Genomic DNA, 5337 nt, shown 5'->3' with positions numbered 1-5337 from the left:
AAGAAGCAATGCTAGAAAGAGCGCTGGAATACAGGAACACATCTTGTGTGGACGACCACCTCTGTCGCAATGACAAACTCAAAGAAATATGTTCATTGACATGGAAATAAAACAAACACGTTGACTTCCAGAGCAACTTTTTGTGTTTGTCTGTTTAATGATTTACTGTAACGATCATCGAGTTTTTTTTCTCTGCAAACATTTAATGAATAGATTTTTAATCTATTTTAATTGATTTGATTAATCTCTCAGCATTTAATGAAGTTCGTTCAGTTAACGTTTTTAATTAATTGGCTACCATAAGGTTTACTTAAATATTTTGCAACAAAAGTGATAATGACCGAATTAAACTCATAGAAAACCGAACTTCATTAAACTGACATTTCACGTAAATTAATTAGAAAGTAAACAACTCGGTAAAAAAAGGGCATGACATTCATTACATGAAGTCAGTTTTCAACAAATGGTGAGTGAAAGCAGCTCTGAGCCTTCAGAAGATGCAGGAGGTCAGACTAAATATAACATGAGCTGTTTATTTGCTGTTCAACTTTATAAGATTTGTGAAGCTTCCAACCCTGTTGCAAAAAAATGGGACTTTCCCTGATTTGTGAGATTTTGTTTTGTATAATCAGGCATTAAAAATGTTGAATTAAATTTATGCATTTAGCAGACACTTATCCAAAGCGACTTACAGTGCATTCAGTCTATCAATTTTTACCTATCATGTGTTGCCAGGGAATCTAACCCCCTACAAAAAATAAATATTAAACAAATATCATAAACAGGGTTGTATATTAAGGTTGAGCTTGAGATTTTTTTTTTTTTTTTTATGACCAGTTTTGGTTATAAATCATGGAGGAACTTTAAAAGAAAATTATCTTGTAGTACAATATTTTGGACTTACCATTTTACATCTCAATTATAATACATTCATGATATAGTAATCCAGTCTGAAAAGCTATTTTGTAACAATGTGTCACTTGAACAGACTTTATAAAAAATATACTGTATAATTTGAATGGTTTGATGGATGAGACCTGCTGAATTCACTGTTTTAAGGGGATACAGAAATGTGATTTTTTTTAAAAGAACCTCTACATTTCATGCTAGGTTATGTTATATTAGTCTGTCAAGAACGTCTCATAGTTGTCACAACAAGAATATGGATGTTTGCTTCTGATAAATTAATAAAAAAGTAATAGGACACCAGTGTGTTCTGTATTCATAAAAACTGGCGGTTACACAGTTATGCTTGCTTCTCCTTTATATGAGTGAGTGGCTGCACATTGCTGTGAAGTAATGAAGAGTCATAAACCAGTGTTTTATTGCTTACTCAGAGTTCCAAGTGAGCCATCCTTTTCACACCAATGGAAATGCTGATAGAACCTTGACACTGAAATTATGTTTTTTCATCTTTTGTCCAAAGCTACCTCTGACGGTAACAAAGAAGGGATCGACAGCATGAGAGGAGGGCGTTTGTGTGACGCGAGGGATGAAGCTGGTTCTTCAAGTAGGACAGAGTGAGTATCATCATCACCTCCAAAAAAACACATTAACGAATGAACCTGAAAAAGTCAAAAATCAGCAAACATTGTGTCAATACAAGCAAACACTTGCTCCTGGTCATAATAGATGCAAACTGAGTGTTTTCCATCATATAAATCACTTTTCTTTTTTTTTTTGCTTTCATAGCCGCATATGGCCTTCCCCCAAAACCCAAACCTGATCCAGGCCGTCCCAGCAACAGAATCCCAGGTACGAGTCAGAAATAATTCAGGACACTTCACATTCGCTTATGAGCTTAACACTGGTTTAACATCTGTTTTTTAAACCCTGGATTAAGGCCACTTTTAATCCTGCGTTAAGCAACGTTTCACTTTTGTCATTTTGAAAAGATGTTAGCATTGCACCTGGATTATGAAACCTGGCCCTGGAAGAGGTATTGACCCAGAATTTCAGTATCAGAAGAACAGTATACAGAGTGAAACAGCAAAAAAGTCTAGCTACAGAAAGCCAATTGTAAATGAAATAATGGTTGCTTCATAAATTTTTTTTTTTTTAATGTTTTATGGTTTATTTTTTTTGGCTTTTTTCCTTTACTGCATAAGACAGAGTGGACAGTTGACAGGAAAGTGAAGGGAGAGAGAAGGGAAATTGTTTTGGGTACATGACCCAAGTCAGACTCAAACCTGGGTCCCTGTGAGCATAACAGTTCTGTATGTCATGAGTAATGCGCGCTCATGAAATATTCAAGGACTTTTTTGCAGTTACACTTTTTTTTAGTGCCTGAGGGAGACAGTTGAACGATACTTAATGCTTCTCTGCGTTATCCTTTTTTACATATTGTTTCTATTTTTGTAGTGTTTTAAGAGACTTGTGACAACTAGTTACAATACAGGAATTGGTGCTTGTAAATCAACTAAAACGAACTATTAAAAAATAATTGTTGTTAAAGGGTTACTCCACCCCAAAATGTTTTTTTTTTTATTTATTTTTTTTATTAATCATTACTGTCCCATTAACTGGCAAGTAAATAACACTGTCCAGGTCCAAAAAAGCATGAAAGACATCGTCAGAATAGTCCCATCTGCCATCAGTTATCAGAATTTTATGAAGCGACGAGAATACTTTTTGTACGAAAAGAAAACAAAATAACTTTATTTAACAATTCATCTCCTCTGTGTGTCGCCACATCGCCATAATACCATTTTGGAGAACATCTGCTGAATGCAAACTTTGTATGCTCTTCTGTGTCAGCCACGCCACAAGGATACATTTACTACGTGTATTTACGCTTAGATTTGAAAGAAAACAGCACATCCTTGAGGTGCGGCTGACTCAGAAGAGCGTACGCTGCTTGCGTTCAGCTCATAGTCTCCAAAATGGTGCTATGGTGATCCGGAGAGACACAGAGGAGACTAATTGTTGAATGAAGTTGTTATTTTTGTTTTCTTCGTATACAAAAATATTCTCGTTGCTTCGTACCATTACAGTTCAAACACTGATGGCAGATGGACTATTCTGCAATACTTTTCATACTTTTCTATAATATATGTAGATATAAATATATAATAAAGCAAATATGAGATGAAAATAAAATTAACAAAAAAAAATACTAAATAACTAAATTATTACTAAAATAAAACTCTTAAAAATAAACTTAAATAATTTGTATTTAAAACTAAATTAAAAATAAAAAGCATGTCAAAACGACTAAAACTAAAATTAAAATTAAATGAATTTAAATAATAAAAGCTTATTCAAAATAATAATAAATATTGTAATAGTATATAAATAATAACTGAAATAGCACTAAAATAGAATGTTAACCCAGGTTCAGAAAGATGACAAGTAAACAATTTTTATTATGAAAAGTCTTTTTTCAACTGCATTTTTGTATTAACCTTGAGGCCATATGCATGTGGCATCAAGTTGATTAAAAAATAAAAATAATGACAAAACGCACTAGACACGCACTTATTTTTTTATTCTTGGAGGCTTTTTTATTCTTAGACTGCACTGTTTGATATCCATTAGGTAAACATGTGAGGAACCGGCAGTGTTAAAGACAAACACGAGGCATATTTGAACTCAAGCCGGCTGAAATCAAAGCTAGTTATGGGTTAAACCAAATCTAATCTAACTACTATTCTGGATGTTTGTCGTAGAAGATATAGCCAAAAGCAAGTGGGCTTCAGATGTCAGGTCATTGATTTATTCAGCTCTTTTCTGTTTCAGATACAGATAGTAGCTCTAAAGCAGGTGAAGGAAGTGAGGCCGGTGAGAGGGGAGACAGTGGCGCCGTGTCCGTCTCTAACATCGCCCTAATCGCCGGTGGTGCCGGGGGAGCCTTCATCCTCCTGATCGCTGTAGTGATCGCTGTTGTGTGTTACCCGGCGACGGAAAGCCAAGCACTCTGAAACTCACCATCCTGCCCTTACACTCTCCTCTCTTTCCCCAAAGAGAGGCAGCTCCTGCGGGGCAGCTACGGGGACCGTCGGGGGCAACAATAATGGCTCAGAGCCCAGTGATATCATCATTCCCCTGCGGACCGCTGACTCGGCGTACTGCCCCCATTACGAAAAAGTCAGCGGCGATTACGGACACCCCGTCTACATCGTTCAAGAGATGCCTCCTCAGAGTCCAGCCAACATTTACTACAAAGTATGAGAGCTGCGAACATGCAGACAACCAATCCAGAATTTATGGTACCTGTGTGTCCAGTTGACTCTATATTTAAGAGCCTATACGTGATACTAGAACTTGGATGTTAAGTAAAGTTCTAGGAAAGTGGTAAATCCAGCTTTTATGTCATAGCAGCGTGTTTGCATTTATTTACAAGTGTGTTTGTGTGGCTGAGGCGGTAGGATCATGGATTTCACATGTACTCAGGTGCAAGTGAATGTACGTCACACGCTTTTTGGAGATGAGTTTATCCGTCCATTCTGATGGTTTAAACTGAGTTATTGTGCTTATCCTCAAAACCAAACAGTATAGAGTGATTCATAAAAAAGAATACCTGTATGTATAATATACTTCTTACATTTTTTACCCTCTGGGGGGAAATTCACTAAGAACGTGCACTGGCTGATTGCAACGTTTATTTGCACATTCATTGTTTTGATGGTCCATTCACTGACTAACAATAAAAATGCATCAAACACCATCTCTACGCTACATTTCGCCAGCTGCAGACTGGCGCAATCTGGCGTACTTTACTGGGACTGTACAGTATCGCTAAGATCCAGAAAACTGACTGAATCTTTAAAATGTCAAAACCGGGTTTGACTAGATGTTTCCATTTCAAAAGCTTGTTTCATTTTTTTGATCATCATTTCATGAATTAACACTGCCATTGTCACTAGACATGTTACACAATCATATTTTTTAAATATTATCTCAATTGTGTCTTTTTAGGCGGTTTTGAATACTGGATGTCTTTTGACGGGATCTGATGAAGACACCGAATTCAGTATTTCTTGCGCTTTGGAACAATCCAAAAAAAAAAATGATGTAGTTAGCAGAATCAAGCTTTTTTTTGGCTTAGTTGGATCTATTATAGAATGTTGATGCATTCTAAAATAAGGCTAATTTGCATAGAAAGGAGGCATGTTCGCGCGTAAAATGAAAACTATTATTTGATAATCCAAGTTTATATGCTATTCCATCGCAAAAAGCACTTGTTAAACTGGATTGTGTGTGGCTAGCGAATAAGACGCCAACTGTACTGGGCGTAAAAGTAGTGCAACTGTTTAGTGAATTCGCCCCTCTGTTCATCTGACTGTAAATGTTTGTCTTTCCTGAACTCAGACCTCCATCTGATTTATTTATTAAGTA

General features: G+C 36.2%; 1 pseudogene; it reads left to right on the top strand.

Annotated features, from left to right (window-relative positions):
- Positions 1–1479: 1479 nt before the first annotated feature.
- On the top strand, positions 1480–4663 carry LOC113075493 (ephrin-B2a-like; annotated as a pseudogene).
- The last annotated feature ends 674 nt before the right edge of the window (positions 4664–5337 follow it).

Source organism: Carassius auratus, unplaced genomic scaffold, assembly GCF_003368295.1.
Source record: "Carassius auratus strain Wakin unplaced genomic scaffold, ASM336829v1 scaf_tig00017076, whole genome shotgun sequence".
In the NCBI taxonomy this organism is placed as follows: domain Eukaryota; kingdom Metazoa; phylum Chordata; class Actinopteri; order Cypriniformes; family Cyprinidae; genus Carassius; species Carassius auratus.
Note: the sequence above shows the minus strand (reverse complement) of the source record. Positions and strands in the feature narration are given on the sequence as shown.